At 49.0% G+C, this 22,851-nt stretch overlaps 1 long non-coding RNA gene across 3 annotated transcripts; it reads right to left on the bottom strand.

The window, feature by feature from the left end:
- Positions 1-5,940: 5,940 nt before the first annotated feature.
- On the bottom strand, positions 5,941-22,277 carry LOC132646877 (uncharacterized). 3 transcript variants are annotated; one of them, XR_009585230.1, is made up of 4 exons: positions 21,485-22,277; positions 19,629-20,169; positions 9,958-10,015; positions 5,941-6,043 (listed from the first exon to the last, which is right to left on the bottom strand). It is a non-coding gene; the product is annotated as an uncharacterized LOC132646877 (long non-coding RNA). The 3 variants fall into 3 exon arrangements; XR_009585220.1 differs by lacking the exon at positions 5,941-6,043 and adding an exon at positions 6,747-8,389; XR_009585226.1 differs by lacking the exon at positions 9,958-10,015.
- Positions 22,278-22,851: the final 574 nt, after the last annotated feature.

The following is a 22,851-nucleotide window of genomic DNA, read 5'->3' as shown; positions in this document are numbered from 1 at the left end:
ATAAATCCCTAAAGATCATTTTCTCTTGTGCATACCCTGGCTGTTGAGCAAACATTATTAGTAATTAGCGTGCTAAAGATAGCAGCCTTCGGAGAGCAGAGGCAATGGCAGTCACCGTGACCAGCCTTCCAGCTATTTCTGCACACGTAAACACCCACAATTGGGAGTCTTGGCAACATTTTAAATCCTGGGGCCTAAAGCCCGGGGCTCCACACCCCCGCTCTTGGTGTGACCCAACTGCCACCCTCTTGGAGACTCATTTCCCTTATCTGGTAAATAGTAATAGCAATGTCACCTGCATGGTCGCACATCACAGCAGCTGTGCAGCCTTGGGATAAGCAGCCCCTCAGGCTGGCTGGACACCTTGATGTCCAGAGAGCCTTGATGTCCGGGAAGTAGGGGTGAACCGCAGGGGCCGGTCCATTAGGGGAGTGAGGAAGCACGTCTGAAGTGAGACCCTCATCAGCGGGGCACACCATGAAGGACTGGAAGACTGTGCCAGCGTGTAAGCTTGGTTTGGAAGTCACTGGGAACTGTTGTCACTCAGGGCTGCTTGAAAAGAAAACTCCGAAGACCCAATGACAACAGCTGGGGTGGGGCATGCAGAAGAGAGCAGAAGCAGATGACAGAAAGCCAGCTAGGCAGTCCTGAAGCATGTGGAGGGGCTCCTGTGGTGATAGGGACAAGAGGTGGTGGACTGTAACAAGGGCATGAGGAAATACTGGCCTCACATGGACTTTGCGGACCTTGCGGACCTGAGGTGCCTGCTGTGTGGTTGGCAGGGCGGGCTCTAGACTGTGGCTGGAGACTAGATATGAGAGGGAAAGGTGACAAGAGTCGGGCTACACTCAGGAAGATCTTCAGGCCACTGGAGGTGTGTCTGAGTTGGGGGATGCTTGTGGGGCTTTCCCAACAGGCAAAGGCCCAGGTATCCCACAGGTCCCAGCTGGATAGCATGCCCTTTCCCTGGCTGCATCACGTTCCACATTTCACTTCTGATTTCTATATCACATTCCCTTTCTGTCCCTCCTTCCAGGTTTTCCTGTTGGAAAACCCTAACTCTTGGTGCCTTGGTAGCCCAGCTATGAGGCAGAATGACAGTTATTGAGGCCTTGGTCATATCCTTCCTGCTAGTCCACAAGCAAGGTCTCGGCATTAACTAAAGGACCCAATGCAGAGACATTTCCGTAGTCACCAGCGGGGATGATTCTGAGAAGGCCCTGGGAGCTGGGACCCAGGACGTGACCAAGAGCAGGAAAGCCGGGTAAAACTACACAGTCTGTCGCTCCACCTCTCCCTTACCCTGTGCCAATCAGGATCTCTGATTTCAAGTTCACCAGTTCTTGGCATCCAGCCCTGAAGACTCTCCCAAGGTGTCTCTCAGTCTCTAGAGCAGGGTGGCTGTAGTCCTTTCTCTTCTGCCACCTGTCATTTCCAGAGAGTTCCTATCAGAGATACATCCTTTCTGCTACCAAAATGAAAGGGCACACTGAGCTCCTGGCTCCAGCTGCAGAACAGCCTGTCTTCCATCTGTCCCTCCAATAGGGACCCTGTTCTGTCCACATTCTTTAGCACCACCTAATCTGGGAAAACTCCCTTGGGAGCTTGCGGTACACAGCAATTTCAGAAAGGACTGAGGGACAGGGGAGCTGGGAACTAAGCCAGTGAGTGACCATGAAGCCCTTCATCAAGGCACTTCCTCTCCTGGGAGGAAGGAGATGGAGCCATTTTAGTGGAATATTGAGGAAAGCCAGAAGGAGCTGGACTGGCAGACCGAGGTCCCTGGGGTTACAGGTCTGGCATTCCCAGGGTTCCTATCTCCTTTGCTTATCCCGAGGCTCTCTGCTTTCCGTCTCTGCCATTCTTCCTCAGCCAGGCACAACACATTCTAAGGTGGCTCCCACGGTGCCTCTTGAGTATAGTTCTTGACTGTGGGCCTTACCCCAGGCTAGTACAGGTGCTTTGGGTATTCTTTTACTATTGAGCACCTCTGCTTACCCACACAATTGCCCTTGATGGGCTCATTATTGATTGGCCCTTGAGTTCTTAGGGGATAAAAGCTGTTGGATGCGATGTCTCTGGTCATGGCTTTGCATACAGCAGCTGTTTACTGAATGACTGAAAGCGTTCAATAAACCAAAATGTGCTGGCTTCTATCAAGATGAATTGTACAAGCCCCCTTTTGACAAGGTTTCTGCACTTTAAAGTATTCTTCTACATTGTCATCATTGAATTGAATGGTTTGAAGAACCCGGGAATGTGAATTGCCATGGTGCTGAGGGGGTCTTGTAGGGTCTTTCTGGGTTGCCTGGGACCTGACTGCATCTCACCTGTTGAGAGTCCCGGTGCTGCCTACCTCTGGGTCTCTCTCCACCTCAGCACTGCGCTAGAGTCCTCATTTGGCCCTCAACACCCACCACTGCAGTGCCAACTGCTATGGGTCGGGTCATGAAGGCAGCCAATGGCCAAGAACATCAGGGACACTGCCGACATGTCACTTTAGGGAAGTGTCCTTGGCTTAAAGTGCCACAGTCTCAGAGTGGATGCAGGAGCGTCCCAGCTCCTGGGAAACAAGTAGTTGTGAAACCGCAAGCAGATGGCCTCTCTGCTGGCTATGAGCCCACTTCTCGCTGCCACAGGCAACCACAGAGTCTGTAGACAGCTCCCTCTCTTTGCCTAGGGAAGTCTGGTCTGAGAATCAGTGCGTCCTCACCATGACATCCCTGTCCTCAGAGGGTCCTGTCTCTGTGCTTGTTTATGGATCTGGGGGATTGCTGGCTGGAGTCTGAATGTTTGTGTTCCCCAGCACTAATGCTCCATGGGAAGATATTTGGAGAAGGACCTTTAGCAGGTGACTAGTGTTAGGCAAGGTTGTGAGAAACGGGGGTCTCAGGATGAGATCTGTACCTTTGGAAGACAAGTAGAGATCAGAGTTCTCTCTGTCTACCACACACAGACACCAGAAGATGCCAGCTAAAGCCAGAGAGGAGTCCAAGGGCAGCCTGGGCAGAGAGTGGGTCCAAGGACAGCCTGGGCATAGAGTGAGTCCAGGGCCAGCCTGAACAACAGAATGAGTCTGAGGTCCACCTGGGCAACTCAATAAGACCCTACTTCAAAATAAAAATAAAAGGGCCAGTTGAATAGCTAAGTGGTAGGATTCTTACTGTGTATGAGCTTTGAACCTCAGCACCCAAAACAAAGGCAATTGATAACTTTGGAAAGCTTACTAGCTACACACATACATACACACACACACACACACAGAAAGAGAGAGAGAGAGAGAGAGAGAGAGAGAGAGAGAGGAGAAACAACAGAGACAGTCAGAGATAGACAGACATAGAGGGAGAACTCTTAAAAAAACTAGCAAGGATAAGCCAAGTACTGTGCACATGCCTCTCATTCAAGACTCAACCAAGGCAAGAGGCATGCAAGTTCTATGCTACACAGAGCTTCTTCTTGAGACCCATTCTCAAAGAAAATAGAAAAAGGAAGGGGAGAGAGGGCAGAAGGGAGACAGGGGAGGGAAACAAACAAGGGGAGGAATGATTCTTAAGGAGGAACTGTAACCTATCAACATATTTACCTAACAAACGCATACCCAGCAAATGGTCCCTGAAATACCATCCTGCCTTATTCTCCCATTGGCAATGCTTTTAAAGAGCAGTGTTTGGTTGGTGAGGGTGTAGGTGAAGTGGTGTTCTCACAGAATGCTAGAATACAAAAATGGATGTAAGTTTTTGGGATGCATTCGAAATCTTGATCAGAGTCCAGCTTGGTGGAGCACATCTGTACCCCCAATTCTTGGGAGACTGAAATAGGGGCACTTCTTGAGCTTAGAAGTTCAAAGCCTGGGCAACACAGTAGGAACTTTATTTATTTATTTTTTGAAAAGGAGAAAAGGGGGTGCAGAGAAGGAGGGAGGGAGGGAGGAGAAAGGAAAGTGGGTAAGCCATCTTGCCTGAATTTTCAGAAATTCACTCCAAGGACTCAAGCATCCATGCATGAAGACTTAGCTATAAGGACATACATAACAGCATTGTTCACAGAGAAGAAGAAAAAGAAAAAAAAAAAGGCACAAATGACTCTGAGGACCAAATATGATATAGGCGTTAGTTTACAGTAGGAGGTACATAGTGACGTGTAAAGAAGTCTCTACTGTGTGTTGTTAACTGAAAACTGTTAGCCTATTTTTTAAATAACCAGGAATAAATGCAGCATGTAATCATATACGTACATGCAGATATGTGTGCGCACACATGTGTTTGTGTGACCACAGTAATCACAACAGAATGTCTTTTTTTTTTTTCTCCTACTGTTCAGTTTTCAATGTTCTCTATTTCCCCCCTGGAATGAATATGCATTGCTCTGCAGTAAGACAAAACTTTTGTATTTTAAGAAAACTTGAAGTAAGGAAGAGCTTGCCGCACCTCGGTGGCTGCTCACTGTTGTCCTGAGGTTGCCTCTTGGATGTAGATTCCCAGCGCGGGGAGAGAGAGTGTGGGCTTGTGGTGGAAAATGAACCTTCCGAAAGACAGAGTCTCTGCCTAGGAAGCAAGTCTCCGCAGACATAAAGCTGAGCCACACAGAGATACATTTCAGGGTCGAGTTCTCAGGGTCTCCTTGGATGGAAGTCTGCCTTCTCTCACCAGTGTGGCTCTGGCTGCTGTGGATGGTTCCAGGTGGGTAGTCACTGGCGGCCACAAGGAATGTGTGGACAGTCAGATTGTGAGCTTGGGCAGCTCCAACTGGTCATGAGAGGGAGTAGTGTCAGTGCCAGGAAGGTGCCTGCCCGTCCTGAGAGGGAAACGAAGGCGACAGCTTGGGGGAGTCACTGCCAGCCCAGGGAGGGCATGGCTTGGCTTCCTTCCTACCGTACCACACTCCCCTCATGAGACAATGGCTTCAAGACCCCCAGTAGCCACAATGAAACACTGAATATGGATCTGGAGGTGGAAGATGGGTGGGGGAGGTGGGCCTGGAACCCCAGGCTCAGAGATGTGTGTTGGATGGAAACCATCCTGCATCGTGCCAGGGGCAGTGTGGGGTTTCCAACTCATCGCTGTGTGCAGGGCAGCTGGAATCCAAGAAGGAACAACCTTGTTCTGAAGGGGGTAAAACTCCACATGACTGTCATATCTGATCTGGCTGGGAGATCTCACTCTGCCAGATGTTTCTGGTTCTGAGTAGGACCAGGGCCATAGCTTAGGAGGAGAAAGGCTGGAGGAATTTAATAAACTCTAGTAGGACTGGGCGTGGCAAACAGCTCTGGCAGGCCTTGCCCTTCCCCCTACCTCATCCCCTCTGCCTTACTAAAAACATTCCTGTTATGCAGTCACCTCACCCCACCCCTAGGCAGGGTTTCTCTGTGTAGCCCTGGCTGTCCTGGAACTCTGTAGACCAGACTGGCCTTGAACTTGGAGATCTGCCTGCCTCTACCTCTCAGAGTACTAAGATTAAAGGGGTATGAACCACCACTAGCACTAAAAACATTCCTAAAGCTAAATGCCAAGGTCTATTCTCTTATTTGTCCGCTTCCTCCCCATGAGGATGACCACCACGACCCAGCTATTGCAGTATTGCAGTCCAGCAACATGCCCAATCAAAATTAACAACCCACAAAGGCCGGGGCAAGGAGGGGGATTGTTTGGCCCTGTACCTTTACAAATTTCCATTTGCCTGTGGGCCACGTGGAAATATCTCTTCCCTTTTTCCCTTGTTCCCTTCCCATTCTCCTTCATCCTCTGTTTCTGTCTTTGTCTCTTATTCCCTGGGACAAATAAGTCTCCTTTGTGCTGAGAACTTGGTCTTGGGTGTCTTGTGCTGATACCTGTCCTTTCAGGAATACCATAAAGCACCCAGAAGAGCATCTTCCTCGTCCACTGGCTTTTCAAATCTCACTTCCGTCCTGTGTCTGGCTGGCCCAGGGTGCTAGCTGCGCCCTGAGGACACTTCAGCTTCACTCTCCTGGCCATCCCCTTCCTTCTGCTGGGTGCACTGCTCATGGAGGGAAACGTTATTCCGTTCAAAATTCAGCCTGCGTGTCCTGTTTTGAGAAAGAGATCTTTAATAAGAACACTGTGGGCTTGATTGTGAAAGAGAGGCAGTTTGTTTCACAACCCAGCAAAGAAGAGCATCGGCCTGGAGCGGCAGGTGAGCTGATTTGAGCACAGAGATTTTAAACCCCAACTTAGCGGTCTGCAGCCTTTGGGCCATGACCTCTTTACGGGGAGGGAGGGTCACATGTCAGAGATCCTGCATATCAGATTGTTACATCATGATTCATAACAGTAGCAGAACTGCAGTTATATGTGATGGTTGGGGGTCACCACAAAGCGGGGAGCTGCATTAAAGGGCTGCAGCATTATGAAGGTTGAGAACCACTGCCCTAACTCAATAAACCCCTTCCCTTCTGCCCTCCCTTGTTGGCCAATGAAGAGGGTATGACCTTGTGTGCCATCTTGGGCTGACTGTTCCCTGCACCTCTGCCCCTCACATCCCATTATGTTAAAGCTGATCGGGCAATGACTTTCCCATAGCAGCAGTCTGACAGGCTCTGCTGTCCTGACTTCCTACTCTGAACTTTTTGAGGGCTGATAGGATAGCCAACTTAGCAGGCTGTAGAGATCCGCTGCATCCTGTTACACCTGTCGTTGAACCTGAACTGACTCAAGGCATTTCATTGAGGATTTTATTTCTTACACTATCACAGACATTAAATTTCTGATCCCACAGGGCAGATCGGCTTTTTTCTCTCAGGTGTCCATGTCAGCATGCTTATCGTACCTCTCAGCATGACAGTCAGCTGCACCTTCCCTTCCCCCCCCCCCTTCCCAACACCCAGCTCCTAATTCCCAGGACCCAGTGCCTCGTGGGCACTCTCAGGAATCTGTCCCAGGCTTACTTAGTCTGTGGGCTCAGCCCTCATTATGGGAGCTGGGAATATTTCATTCCTGTTTTCCTGAGTCACTATGATCAGGAATGCAGTCTGTTTTCAGAGAATATGATGAGGGAGGATGGGACCAGGGGAAGAAAGCCTCAGGCTGTTCTTGCCCTGTCCCCAGTGTCTTCCTTTGACTACCCAGCCTTAGTGGATATTCAGTCAAAGCAGCATCGCAGCCACCAGGAATGATCCCATCTCACTGCCTACCGAAGGATCCCCTAGGCTGTGGCCCTCAACACCCTCACCCCCATCCCTGGACGGCATGTGTAGGCACTAGGTACCACTGGCTTAGTGCAGCTGACGGAAACGTCTCCAGAGCCTGATGCCAGCCACTGCAGGCACTCTGCCGGAATGTGGGTGTCAAAGCATTGCGGGGGGGGGGGGGGGCTCTGAGCACCAGTGGGAAATGATGCTAAAAGAGCGGAGGAGATAGTTCAAGCAAAGGCAGAATTAGGGTACGAGACAGCAGAGCTCTGGTTGGTGACAGCAGTATGGAGGGGCTGTCATGGGGAGCTGAGGTCCCAGCTCCTGCTGTGGGGGCCCCAGCACCTTCATTGCTCCTGTTCTGGGCCATCCCTTGTGTGATGATGCTCTGAGGACACCATTCATGAGAATTTCTGATCAAGGCTCTCAATGGGAAGCCCCCCAAAAGTTATAGCTCCTGTTCGAATTTTTTTTTTTTTTTTTTTTTTTTTTTTATCTACAGCAAAATGCATCACTTTGAAGTCTACAGCACAACAGCTTTTGGTGCAAGCATAAAGCATGGTCGTGATCACTAATTCCAGAATATTGTTTTATCACCCACAATCCTCCATTCTCAAGTCATTCCCCTCTTTTCTCTCCTGTAGCGCTCCCCCCTCCCCCCAAACCCTGGATCTGTTCACCGTCTCTAGGGATTCACCTAGTCTAGGGAATCATCTAGTCTAGACATTTTATATAAATAGAAACAGACAATATGGGGGCTCTTGTGCTTGGGTTATTTTTAGCATAATACTTTTGAGGTTCATCCAAGCTGTAGCATGTATTAATATTCACCCATTTTTATGACTGACTGATAGACATCCCATCAGTGGATAAGCATCATATTGTTGAGCCACACAGCAATTTATGGCCATATGGATTGTTCCTGGGTTTGGTTTGTGTGCATGTGCGTGTGTGCGTGTGTGTGTGCTGAGTGCAAGAACCCTCCAAGCCCAGAAGAGAGTGTTGGACCCCCTGGCAATAGAGGCATGGGTGGTGGTAAGCTGTGACGTGGTTCCTGGACTCTGAACCTGGGTTCTCTCCAACAGCGGTATATGCTTTTAACTGCTGAGCCATCTCTCCAGCCCTCTGGCCCATTTTCAAGAATTAGGTTGTCGCTCTTGATTTCAGGTTCCCACAGGGTTCTGCCTCCTTTATTTCATCACCCAGAGCCTTAGGACCTTGCCCAGCACGAACACGATTTCTTTTCTGTAATAAGAAAAATGCAGACATTGAACCTTTTACCAACTTCCCTTTCTTCCAGGCTCCTCCCAAGGAGCCAGCTTGTCCTTTAGGTGCTCAGCTGAGGTAAAGTGTTGGTGGCACTTCTTGTAGCTGTGACCAAGTACAAACCTAAAGGAGAAAGGCTGTTTTTGGCTCGAGGTTCAGTGACCTACAGTTTTGTCACAGTGGTGAGGGTGTGGCGATGGAGGTGACCTGGCAGCCTAGAATGGGGGATGCTATCTTTCTCCCATTTACCCTTTCATTCAGCCTGGGACATCAGGCTGTGGGGATGGTCCCGATCGCATTCAGGGCTGGTCTTCTCAGTTAGACCTGTCTGGAAACACTCTTCACAGACACACTCAAAAGTGCGCTCTGTGAATGCACAGCCTGAGCGTTTATTAATCCAGTCAAGTCGACACCCAACTAATCATCACCGCGACTGTCCTTTCTTTGGGCGACACTGCCAGGGCCCGCTGAATATGCATCCATTAAGCCTTAAACAATTAGCATAACTCTGAGACACCTTCCCCATCTGGAAGGAAAGAGCCCTGGCCTCACGCAGCCCATGGATTCATTAGGAACTCGTCATCAAGGGCCACCAGCTGGCTCTTCCCACAGAAGGCAGACTTTAGGAAGTAAGCTGGACCCAGATCACAAACAAGCAAATGTCTTTCTCTTCCTGAGTCTAACAAACATATCTTACACTTTGGAGAGTTCCAGCATTTAAAAAAAGAAAGAAAGAAAGAAAGAAAGAAAGAAAGAAAGAGAGAGAGAGAGAGAGAGAGAGAGAGAGAGAAAGAAAGAAAGAAAGAAAGAAAGAAAGAAAGAAAGAAAGAAAGAAAGAAAGAAAGAAAGAAGAAAAAAAAAAGAGTAAGACTGTGGTCCAGCCCATGTGATATTCCTGGCAAGTGTAAGAACGTGTATGTGACTGGCACTGGTGGGAGAGAGATCTTGGCATTGCGGGGAGGTCTGAGAGAAAGACCCCTACCCCAGCCCAATCCAGGGGCCTAGGCGCATCCTACATTCACATGGAAGCTATGAAACTGGAAACTGTCATTTTCTTCATGTAAAGTTACCAGCCTCCAGCCATGTAGACAGTATGCGGCATTCTGGCCACGGTTAAACAACAAAGTCCCAGGCAGAGACTGGCTCGGGACCCAGGTTGTTTACTGGGAGAGAGGTCTTGTACGTTCTTGTGAGGCTCAGTGTCCCCTTCAGGGGCGAGCTTCAGCTGCTCATGTTGTGACTTTTTTGGATGCCTATAGTAGTGATTTTCAGTAGCATCCAGAGGGAGGGCTGTCTCCCCTTCTCCTCTCACCCACCCGGGGACCTCATCCCTAACAATTTATGTTGTTGTACTTGAACTGGCCTCTGTGTCGTGATTTTCCAAAGAAGACACCTGCCTCTCAGGACTTCTTCCTGCTGGCCTGGCCACTACGACCGTCACAGGCTGGGGTGGCTGACCGCTGAGATGTGCACATGCTCCCTGTAACCTGCTTTTCAGGGGCTTCTGCAGTGACCGCTGGACCAGCCTCACCACTCTGTATGCTTACCTGGTGAGCCCAGCATGGCATCCTCAGATCTTTTGGTCTTAATGCTGAATCTGACAACCTTAAAAAAAAAAAAAAAGGAAAAGGAGACGAGCTTTCCATCTCATACTGGTGACTGGAGAGTTGAGGAAAGAAACGCTGTGTGCCTTACCAGAGGTGAGGCGCTGAGCTGGTGTCCCAGACGTTGGAGTCATTTAGCCCCAGGGTCACCTGACACCTACTTGCTTTAAGCTGACCCAGGCATTCAGGCCATCACCCTCAGTCTGGAGACTGCAGGGCATAAACCTGCCCCTGCTCACTGGAACCCTCAGAGGGAACCTTGGTCTCCTACAGAAGCCAACCTGGGGGGTTCACACGTGTGTAGAATCAGTTTGGGTGTAACTGGGATGCCCCCTACAGCCCCAGCTACTGAGGGTTAACACCCACTGTGGAGTACTGGATGTGGAGGGGCTGGCTGTGACTGTTGAAGGGAGTTATCAGAGTGGACTTTTCACTGCCAAATCTTGGTGGGCTCGTGAGGAGGAGGGATGGGGAGATGAGTCAGTGGGAAAGAATATTTGTTGTGCAAGCATGAGGTCTTGAGTCAAGATACCTGGATCCCAAATAAAAAAATTAAAAAAAAAATAAAATAAAATGAACACTGGTTATGGCCACGCACACTTGTAACCTCAGGGCTGTGATAGGTGAAGCCCTAGAACTTGACGGATGGCTGACCTAGCCAAGGAACAATGAGCCTCAGGTTTGTGAGAGACCCTGTCCCAAAGAGACAGGGTGGAGAGGTAGAGAGTGATAAAGAAAGATACCCAACTCTTCCTTTTCTGGCCTCCACATGGGTGTTCTCTACACATATACCAGAGAGGGAAGGAGAGAGAGAGGGAGAGGAAGAGGGGAGAGAGATTAAATTATTAAAGATACTGACAGAAAGAGACACGCTCACGTACCCCTATCTCTTACTATGTGCTGCACTGTGCTACCTCAGGACTATGTCGGCAAGATCACCACGAAATGCAGGCCTGGATCCTGCATCTTCCAGAACCATAAATGAACATGGCATTTCATTATTGAGATGGAAAGTGGAACGATATAACCAGGGAAATCCAGAATTACGCACGAGGAGACTGGGACCCAAGGTCCAGGGGGCGGTGGGGCTGTATACTGTGATCTGAGGTCAGAAACATGCACAGAGGGGCCCAGGATATAGAAATGAGAGGGGCAGGAGTCATCCCGGAGGGCATGCCCCCCTAGATAGCGTTACAGGATGTGGGGTGAGTCCATGTGTGTGCTGGGAGAAGTGCACAGTGGAAAAGTCCCATCTGAGCTGTCATGTGGCTCAACATGGACATTCAAAGAGGCTTAAAACATACACAGGCTCCCTCCCAGCATCTTTTGGCAGTTGGTCCTCTCTTGCTGTAATGTCCTGACTCATCACCGCAATCTCAGTTGCCCCACTGCTGGGCGGGGTGCCTGCCTCACTTTAGCATCACGTGCCACTAGGGTTCCATTCCTAAAATAATCTCTCTTGTGCCTGTTGCTCCAGGGCCATGCTGGTCTTCTGTCAAAGCGTGTGACCACACAGGGCAGTAACTCCCTACATGTCTCTGACCGGCCTAGAGGAGATCTGAGCAGCCCAGGAAGGCCCTTCAACTGTCCGTGGCCCTTGGGAGAGGGGCTGTACTTCATTTATACGGAAGGAGAGAAAAGACAGAAGGTGCCCACCTTCCTCCCCTTTCTGGGGTTTCTATTTCCAGGCTCAGGGTGGCATGTGGAGGGAGCAGGCATGCAACGCTTCTCAACCCATGGGTCGCAAGTCAGTACAACATGAGGAAGTGTATTCAAGGGTCGCAGCCTTAGGAAGGCTGGGAACCACTACTGTCCTAGGACACCCACATCATCAGAGAAGAGGAAGCTGGACGGGGGTTCGACATCATTTTACACAGGTCGCTTGGCCTGAAGGTGGCAGAGTAAGGTGTAAGGTCTGGCACTGTTTACTCCAAGTTTTGCAATCCTCCTATTGGCCGTGGGGTAGAGTGGGAACATGGTGGCCTTCCGGGCCAGGATGCCTTTTTAGATGCCTTCTCGGGCCCCAGGAGATCATGCACGTGTCTGAGCTGATCATCCTCGGTTTATCAATTTCCGTAAGAGCTGGTCTCGCCCCCATTGCTGAGGCCACCCCACTCTGTAAGGCCTTCCAGGAAGATGACAGGTATGTATTCTCTTGTCATTGTCACCGCAGTGATGTTTCCAAGGGAGGGACCACAACAGTCAGGGGAGAGCATCCCTGGAGCCGCCGCTATAGCCTCCTGCACCTGCTTCTCTGGGAAGTGGTGGGCCTGACAGCCTGACTGTGTGTCTGGAGGCTCACAGAGCGTCCACCCCTCAAAAGGCACAAGCTCCTGTTCCGTCTCTCTGACTCTCTCTTAGTCCTCACTAGAGCCCCAGGTAGAGGGCTTCTAGCCCATTCTACAAAGGATGGGTTGGACACTCACTCCGGGCCATGCCACTCTTGGCCAAAGAGCAGGATTAGGACCGTGATGAGTGGGAAGCTCAGCGCTCTCCACTTCTACACAAGCGTGTAGGCAGCCTCCACATGGGGCCATTTGGAATGGAGACTGGCCCCTTTTAGCTGTTCCATGTTTATCCATTCAGCGGCTCTGTGACTGTCTGTTGCTTGGTGAGAAGAAGGGAGGGAGGAAAGGCGGGAGGAAGAGAGCCGAAGGAATCTAGAGCTCCATTCGCTGGTGCTTCCCCCCTGTGTCTGGATTTTGCAGTGGCATATCCGTAGGACTCCTCACTTTGCTTGAGGCGCAGGGGTCGGGTAGGTTGGGGCAGGGCTGGAGGCTGGTTGAGAAAGACAGGCCAGTGGGGCACATATGGGTGTTTGCAGGTCTCAGGCTCACTACAGTACCAAGGCCACTCACTGCAGGACAATTCTCCTCACAGACAGCGAGGGGAGTGAGTTTCCCTGAGAGGAGAATGGCCCCAGGATTCTGGTGACAGGCACTCAACTGTGTGAGCTATGTTTCAGTGTATAATACCATGAATGTCACCTCCTCAGTCATGAGTGAGATGCCTCTCTGTACCAACACAAACTATTTTCAAGTGGGCTGATGGTTACTGGGTACGTAGCAGTGAGACTCATTCCATGACTCAGTCTGATTATTTTTAATGTTTTTGTTTGTTTGTTTGTTTTAACTAGCATATACTTATGTATGAAGTTTTGGGTTTCATAGAGACTGGATTCATTTTTTCAGCTCTTCAAGTCCACACTGCTTAGCTCCCACTGCCAAGCTCTGCACCAGTGAGCAGGGGAGCCTATGAGCTTGGCAGCCTATTGGAGGGGCCCACTGGCATCTGCCTGCCAGGTATCATGGCCACCTGGCACTCAATAGGAAAGGCTCAATATAGGTGATAAATAGAACTCCAACTGGGGAGCCAGCCCTAGGGCAGCCACAGCGGGCCCACTCCTATCAGAAGCCCAGCTGCCATGTGCCAGGCCCTGCTCCCTGTCACAGCATCTCTACCAGACTACTCATTACCCAGGGAACTGGTGCCTTTGGCAAACTGTGGGCAGGGAAGGGTACCGAACCACTAACCACAGAGAGGAGCAATGGTAAGTAGGAGGAGTTTGGGCACATGGTCTCAACCCCTTCGACGATCACCACCTCCTTTTTGCAGCTGCTTCCGGGCAGACCTGGGGCATGATGAACAGCGCCTCTGAGTTGAATGAATTCTATCCTGCACCCAGCTGCTGCAGCTTCAGGGGTCCTGTCCCCCCAGGGACACAAACTGGACTGATAGATACGTAGCACACTTTAGAATGAAGGATCGATACCCTAGAGGTGGACCTTCTGAAAGCAGTGGGGAGAGAAAGGGCTAGTGAAACACCCGTCTTGGGCTGTTTGTCAGCTGCGTGGGACCAGCCCTCTATATAGATTCCCAGCTGGCCTCATTCTCCGGGAAAGTCAATTTAAATCAAGTTAGAATATTGGAACAGATAAGGCTCATGCATCGCTCGCCTCTTCTCGGAAGGGAAAGTGAGCAGGGAGTATTGAGAACGGGCTGAGTGTGAGGGACCCCTCTCCTTGCAGGGTCTCAGTTGTCACCCTGTACTATGTGCAGTTCTCATCACTGAATGGTGTCTTTGTCAGCTTTCCAATGCTGTGACGAAGGACTTGAGGAAATCAACTGAGAAGGAAGGTTTCTTTTGATTAACGGTTTCCATCATGGCAGCTTGGACCTGGAGGTTTGGACTCTCTGCTGAGCCAGAACATCAAGGTGCAGGGAGTGGGGCCTGCTCCTCTAAGGGTGATTAAGAACCAGAGAGAAGTGGCCTGTGTTTCAGTGACCAACTCCCTTCTACTCAGAAGGGATAATATTCCTAATTCCACTACGTCACAATAGTACCTATGATCAACCCTTCAACACATGAGACTCCAGCCTCAAAAGATAACAGGTGACACCCTGTCTTGTGGTTGGAGAAAGGGATAGCAAAGGTCTCAGCTGAGGTCGTGCGACTAATCCACAAAAGAACGAGGTTTCAAACCCGTGCTTCATGGACTCAGGTCTGGTCTTCCCACAGGGCCATGCTGCAGGCAGCGTTAGGCAGCGTGTGACAGGCCTAATGGCACTTGTTTAAAAGGAACCAGGGAAAACCGAGCTAGCACTTCCTAATCTCGCTAATCACTAGGTGACTTTTTCATACATAAGGAAATAAAATGCACCCTCTCAAAGAGTCTCTGCGACTCTAAGAATAAACCAGAGCTGTCAACGCCCTGGCACTGTTCCTTTCCCCTTTCCCATGGCTGCTTCCGTTCATCTTTCATTTTATGCTTAGACGTTTGGGCACAAACGGCACATTGTCATAGGTCCCATTGGGTGTTTTGTCAAGGAAAGGGGGGATGGACACCCTCTCATACAGGTAAAGGGAAGTCATATGGTTTGTGATAGCCAGTTCCCAGGAGATATGGTCCTCTATATGCCTGGTACTGTTGGAAAGTGGTCTTGAGGACACTTCTACTCTGGGGACATGAAGGGTGCTTCTCCAAGGATGTGACTAGCCTATCATTGCCTCTGACCTTCTTCCTCAAACCTGGTTGTAATCTTGCCATGGACCCCCCAGTCTCAGTAATGCCCACCCTGCTCTGCCACAGGGCATCTAGATTCTAGACAGATTCCCTGCTTCTTAGCCTGTCTTCCTATAATGCAAGGGCTCCGTGGAAGGCCCATGGTCACAGCTGAGGAAGCCGAGTGGCAATGGTGCCCGTGAAAGGTCACTTTACTGTGACTCTCAGGCAGCACACTGTATCTGCTCATTCCTGTCACTGTAATGAAATACTTAGGCCTGTATCTAAGCATAGAGGATATAGACCTTATCATATGCAGTAGACACTCAAAGTGGACTTCTCACATCCTGAGAAACCAAAGATCAGTGGCCCAGCAGCCAATGTCTAGAGTGAATTCTCTCTGCCTCTAATGGAGGTTCATGTTACTACACATTCAACATGGAGGAAAGCTGGATGGCGGAAGAGCTTAGGAAACTCCCTTCCCCAACTTCATAAGAACATGAGGCCCACTGGGGAAGTAATGGTGGCTTTATCGGCTCCCAATGGCCTTATCTCTCAATACTGTCACACTGGTGATTGCTCTAGTATATGAAAATCAGAGGACACATTGCACAGATCTCAGCAATGTCAGGGGACTCACGTGTGCCTCCAGGATATTCATTCGTATTCTCTCTCTCTGCCATCAAAAATGTCAGGTTCATTTTCTCCTAACTGCAGACTTCCGCACACAGACAAGCACATCAACCAACACCCTAATGTTTTACTTGGTTTGGTCTGGGCCTATTAAAATATCACTTTTTAATTTTGTTGCTTTTATGAATGCAATCTCGAGTCAGATAGAAATATGCAATGGACATAAATTAAGTATTTGAACCAACTCTTTCACTAAACAGTTAAATAGAGAACTGGGAAGAGAGATAAACCAACTCAGAGAAGAGCCTAGACGCCAGACACAGCTGTCAGCAGTCGGGAAGGTGAAATGAAGCTGATAATAGCAAAACTGAGTTCTCCCCGTGGGGGGGAATCACTTGTAATTTGGGCACTTTTTTTTTTTATTTCTATGAAAAAGAGCAGTGTTCATCATCATCATGTCTCCATGGGTAACTTTAATCTTTAAAAAGTAGAATAATCATTAAAGATAATGAAAGAGAGACATCTGTGTAATCAGATAACCCCAGGGAATTTGAGCAAGCTAGAGCTAGCTAGCTATTTTGAATATATGTTGGATGTGCATGTATAGTTTTTATTTATATATATATATGTACTCTCAAATGTATAGTACATATGCATGTGTGCACACATACTTATACATTATATGTCTTTACATATATGCTTACATATGCATATGTGTATCTATCTATCTATATATATTAACACATATACACGACTATTTCAAACTTTGACATTTTTCTTGACATGTCCCATGATCTGGGGCCAATTAATTAACTATGGCCAACCTGGGAAGGGTGTTCACCCTCTACCCACCACTCTGGCCAAAACGCAGAGGCATATGCCACTGCCCTAGTTCTAAGGAGCCCACCTGAGAAGGCAGGGCCTTTCCTTCAGATGTCAAACTGCTGTCACGGAGATGCTGCTGCATTCTTTCTCCCTGTTGTCCACTAGAGAGCTTACATTGATGGTTGTATCTAAGTGTCTTCTTTGAATTTTCCATCTCCTACACTTCTTGCTTTGAAAGCAAGAATGAAACTTGCTTTGAAACAGCTCAGTTTGACCTTGAGCTCTAGCTGTTGTGTTCTGGATGAGTTTTCTGTTTCTCTGGATGTTTTTAGCATCCTCCTTCCCAGCGGTGAGGAATCATCCGTTGGCTTAACAAAGGTTTATGGACGAGATTCTGCGTTTGCTGCTCTTGTTGTCGCAGCATTGTGCCTGTTTGGGATGGCAGTGTGCAACAGGCAGCAAGGGCTGTTATTTCCAGTAACAATGTGTTCCAGTGTGAGAGGCCATGATGCGCTACACCGAAGGTGATAGAGTACTGTATAGCAGGCCATGAAAAGACAGCGGGTATTTTCACAGAAATACAAAACAAGAGGAGCAGCCCCAAAGAGGCCAGAGTTCAGCATTCCAGAAGAGGGTATATGAGATGAGGCAGGAGAGAGAGAGTTTTCAGCAAACATGACCATCCCACTAGCCAGCACCACCACACACAGAGAGAAGGAAATTCTGGCATCTCTCGTGTTTTATCCAGTTTCAGATATATAAACTAGTGCCGATAGTAATTTCTGTCATCTTGGGGTTACAAAGCATGCCGGCTAGTTTTTATTATCAACTTGATAGAATTACCTGGAAACAGTCTCAACTGAGGAAATGTATTTATCTAGTTAGTCTGCGGACATGTCTATGGGGTTGTCTTGACAACTGACGTAAGGAGACCTAGCCCACTGTGGGCAGCATCATCCCCTGAGCAGGAGAAATCTAGATGGAAGCAGATAACATGGATGGATTCTTCTGCTTTCCACTGTGGGTGTAATGTGAGTAAGTGCTTAAGCTCCCAGCAGTGAACTATAACCTGAAATTGTGAGCTAAAGTAAACTTTTCCCTTTGTGAAGCATATGTCATCGTAACAACAGAAATAAAACCAAGACATGAGGGTAGTGACTAAAGATAGTGGAACGGGACATGTGGCATGTTGACTTGATGTATAGCTGCACAGGATTAAAACTCCTGGACTATGGTCCTCCCTATTCACTCCCACTGGACCCTAACCTCAGGGTAGCATTGATATCAGACAGAACTCTGAGAATGGCTACCCAGTTCCTCTGTGACCTTTGATGCTGTATGGAATGGACAGGATGGCATCCAAGCAGCCCGAAATGCCGCTTGCAACCACCAACACCAGCAACCACCAGGCTGGCCCTCAGGTCCTGCCCAGAGAAAGGTCTTCCTGGTCTCAAGGTGGCCATGAAGTACTTGTAGCATATAGTCCCAACATGCTGGGTTAGGGTTAGGACTGCAGGAGCTGTGCTCAGATAGTCTGTGTGAGGGCTAGAGGAGAGCCAAGAGGCCAGGACAAAAAGTAAAAAGGTATTGAAGCCACTGGAAGAGCTCATAGTGGACAGTTCAGGCTTCCTTTGGCCTCTCTCCTTTTGGACTCTGGGGTGAACATTCTGGAGGACAGTTTGGAGCTGGACTCTGTGGACTGCAGTGATAATCTTTATACACTAAGCAGAACCACATGACCTGGACTCTGAGAACTGATGAAGAACATTAGGAGCCTTCATTTTTGCGGACTTCAGGAACGACCACCATAATGCTAGGTGTAACTGTTACCTCCACCCTCAATAATCGGGTATCCTGTGATTCCTAAATAACACTTGGACAATGCCATCTTGAGTCTCCAAGACCAAGCATTCTTTGCTTCTCTATATAGTAATTAGTGTGTGGTCCTGGAGGCAGGTGGGGACCCTCACAGTCCTGCCTCATACAGAGGTAGGAGAGAAGGATATGAGTCCAGGAAACATACCAGGGAGTCCAATTCTACAAAACAGTGACTGTGACAGAGACTGAGATCAGAGACCACAGGCCGCTGGGGACTGGAGATATTGCCTGTAGCTGGGGCACCAGTGAAGCCTAGAGAAGAAAGGACAGAGTGTCTGGTGGCAGGGGGTAGGCTGGAGGCAGGCATCCAGGGAGGCAGGGAAACCTCTAAAGGCAAAAGAAAAAAAGGCACAGGAGCCTGGGGTTGTTGTTGGGGGCAGAGAGAGCATGACAAATAGAGAAGCAAATACAGAGGTCCTGAGGCAATGGGATGCCTGGTAGTCTGGAGGATCAGTCAGTTCAGATGTAAGACAAACGGGATGGTAAGGGTAGAGGGTATGGGATGGCAGCGGGGCACAGAGGCCACGGGTGCCACAATGAGGCCCTGGCTGTTTGACGCTGAGTGACAGGGAGCCATGGTAGGTAGTGAGCTAAAGGATTCAAGAACTTCTGTTCTGTTGATGCACAGGTATGTGTCTCTGGAATCTGCAGAGCGAACGAGTAGTGTGTTCTATCGAGTATCTCAAAATAAATAAATAGCACAAATCATTCTGAAGTAGAATGTGCTATTCCAAAGCTGTTACAACTTTGAACTTAAATGGCGGTGTAGATGGTTTTCTACTTATTTATTTTTCTCCAAAGAGGAACAGCTCTCTAAGTATATCCAGAGGCCACTGCAGGGAGGGGGAACATTGAAGAGCCAGGTGGGGTCTCTACAGACGCCAGAGTCTGTTCTGCCTCAGCCCAGGCCTTTTACCACAGGTAGAACGGCTGCTTTGAATGCGAGTCTGAGTTGAGTCTCACCATACCTGACAGTTTCCACCCTTTTTTTTTTTTAAAGCTTTTCTCTTCCTTCCATATTTTTTTTTAAAAAATATGATATGGCTGCCAAGATTGCAATGACTTGTTGATAATGATAAAGGGAGAAGGGCACATTTTCAAAGGGAGAGGCAGAGGAGCAAGAATAGAAATGGAACTGAACTGAAAGCAGAAATGATGGCAGCGTCTTCACACCAGAAAAGGCGGGAAACAATCCACCTTAGGAGGTTTTTTATCAGAGAGACAGAAATGGAAAAGGTAAGCAGCAGGAAGGAAGCTGAGAATAATAACACCCACCTTTACTGAGCACACGGACCCGGCTCCTTCAAAACGCTGCGCACACGTCGCCAGCTTAATTCTTGTAACAACTTTGCAGCCTGCTGCTTGTTGTTCCTGTTACCAGTCTTCTTTACAAATGAGTGATGAATGGAGCATCTTGTCTCTGCTGGAATGAAAGCCCCAAGCAGAAATATGGACTGCATCTTGCTTGGTAGGATTCAGGATCTCCTGATTCCCTTCCATCGGCAGGGGAGTGGGCTCTGCATCCTTTCCCAACACTGGTCTGGGTCTGTGCACCTCCTGGGCTCATTGATGAGATCTCTTCATCACCCTCTACCTCGCATATGGGAAAGATCCCATTCCGATGGGGTCCAAGGAGCCCTGTGTATTTTCTCTCAGTAAAAGTTCTCACTACACCTCAACTTTATGGGACTCAGTGACCTGGTGTCAGAGCCAAAAGCAATCTTCACAGTGACCTGTTGTGACTTTTTTGTCTTATCAAGGGAAATATGAATGTGAAGGTTCCTTGCTTGTCCTGGACCATTCATCCCATGCAGCCCTGGAGATAAATGAGTGAGGTTAGCACCCTTTTCGGAACCCAAAGAAGCCCCAGGTTGCAGTGGGACTCAATATGAGCTCATGGCAACGATGAGGACCCACCCATGTCATCTCTGAAGCCTGTGAAAAGAGATCTGAAGGTTGCCAGAATCAAAATGGAGGTCCTGGTGTCAACTCTCATGAAAAGGTATGTAAAGCCAGGAGGCTTTAAGGGAAGGGTTTCCATGGACCACCTGCTGCTAGGAATGGCCACAGAAGAATCTTCCAGGTAACAATTCTACCTCACACCAAGGACATCCGGCCCACAGTTTCAGCCTCACAGGAAGGGCACTCTCTTGTCATTCATGACTGGGCCAAGGATTACCATTGCAAACGTCAGGTGCAATCCTCTTCATTTCCTGTCTTAATTCAGAATGGGGGGGTTATCACTTTGAGCAAAACAAGCCAGACTCGAGATAGCATCATGTGTGTTATCTCATATTCTGAGGGTTAATGTTGACTGTCAATGCCACGGGGTCTAGAATCTCCTGGAAGACAAGACTCTGGGCATGTGTGAGGTTGTGTAAATTAATTAAAATGAAAAGATCCAGCCTAAACACGGGCACCGTCCCAGAGGCCCTAGACTGAATAAAAGGGAAGAAGCGAGCTGAGCATGCGTGTTCTTCCCCTTCTGCTGCCCTCCTGTAGATGTGCTGTGAGCAGCTGCCTCACATTCCCGCCACACCATGGTCCCTGTCATGGTGGTCTATATCTTAAACTGAGCCCAGGTATGCCCTTCTTTCCTTAGGTTGCTTTTGTCACATCCACATGAAAGCAGTTAATACAATCTGACACACATACCCAAGGAAAGGGAAGGGAGACAGGCAGGAGAGGGTGATGGCACAAATGTGGTCAGAGTAGATGATGTTCTTGAATGACTATGGCGTGATGAAGCCCATGGCCTTGCACGGTATCTGCACACTAATGAGACACCTCCCTGAACATCCTCAAATGCCCCCTTCGCTTGCTACAGCTGCTGGACTGTGGTAGTCCCTAGTGAATACCAGTGTCCTCTGCAGTATCTCTCTGGGAGATCTGACCTAAACTGACAGTCCAGTAGCTCACCCTTGAACAAAAAAGTCCTTCCACAAGGCACCTAGGAGTCTTACAGGACGATAAGCTGAGTGTTATCCCATCATGTACAAACAGCCACAGAGGCAGTAGAACTCTGAACTCTGCCCCACAGCCACTTCACATGTCCAGCGTGACAGGCCCCCAGTACACACTTACTGGGTCAGGCTGATGAAGAAAGGAGATAAAAGCAAAAGGATACCCACCTTCATGGGGGTGGGTAGCACTGTGCCCGGTGACAGCTCTGTCACAGTTCCGAGATTCTAGCAGCGAGGAGAAGCGGGGCTTCAACTGGGAACAAGTAGGTTAAGATCTTGGCCAGGACGTAGTTGAGAGATGGCTGTGGAGACCATGCCAGGGAGAGAAGGAGAGGAAAAGGGGAATAGGGGGTCAGAGATTGCTACAGACAGTTCGTGGATCTAAGAGGTGAAAGCACCCATATGAAGAATCTGGAAAGTCAGAGGCTGTGGCCGAGCAGCAGATTCTGGCTTCAGGTACTAAGAAGTCCCCTGCATTGCCCAGTCTTCACAGCAGGGACCCCCGTCCCCTGCTGGAACACAGACTCCCAAGCTGCCAAGGAGCCTGGAGGAGAAGGAAGCAGTGGGTAGCTGGCCCGTGACAGCAGCTCCAGGGATCATCTCTGCATTCCAGGCCCCCTGTGAAGGTTCCTCTGAGTCACCTGTTTGATATTTCCTTTCTCTCAGCGCTTGGATTAACTTTTGGGGGTGTTCACTCCTTTTATGGGCAACACACAATTACCGTGCAAACAGACTCCTCTTCTCTTGGCAGTTACCTTGAAGTTATCACTTCCACCTAAATAGAATCCGATCTAAAAATAGGCACACCGAAGTGGGTCTCCACCTGTCTCAGCTCACTTCCTGACACCTGCGGTCCTGCCCTTTTCAAAGCAAAACAGAGCTGTGCTCAGACACAAGGCCGCCCACCAGCAAACACAAGCCCGGGTAAGCTGATGGGCAGGCAGCGCAGAACGCAGCGCTTCCGTATCTCGCTCTCCCATCTGTTTCTCTTCATTGTGCAGAAATCAGGGAGGACTGGATAGAAACAGCGGAGATGCCCAGCGCTGATTCTGCAGAGAGAAGGATCTGAAAAGTGGTCGGCCCTGCAGGATAAGGATGTGGGCAGAATGCAGCTGGCTTTTTAAATGTCAGAGTATTTTGTTGAATAGCTGTGAGCTGGAAGGGAAAGGTCAGAGCTGACAGACTAAACTCAGAAAAGCGGTTTTTGTGACTATCACTTCCCCTCCCGAACGAAGGTTGCTAACATCACCCACCTGCAACCCCCCAATACATTCACCACAGCTTCCAATGCAACAATTAATAGTGTGGAAAAAAAATTAAACCAGATTTAAAAGTTCCTCAGGCTCTTTTTCTCCAAGTAAAAAATCACAGGTTCCTAATACAGACTCACAGACAGGCCAGCACTAGGGCCAAGTCAGGGGAGACCCAGATGTGTCTGATTGGGACCAGACCAGCCTTGGCAGGGACTGCTTGCTTCTTTCTAACAGACCAAAGAGTTGCCCTGCGCCAGATGTGGCACTTAGCCATTGTGGGTA

Source organism: Meriones unguiculatus, chromosome 1, assembly GCF_030254825.1.
Source record: "Meriones unguiculatus strain TT.TT164.6M chromosome 1, Bangor_MerUng_6.1, whole genome shotgun sequence".
Classification (NCBI taxonomy): domain Eukaryota; kingdom Metazoa; phylum Chordata; class Mammalia; order Rodentia; family Muridae; genus Meriones; species Meriones unguiculatus.
The sequence above is the reverse complement of the archived record's forward strand: the minus strand, read 5'-3'. Positions and strand labels throughout refer to the sequence as shown.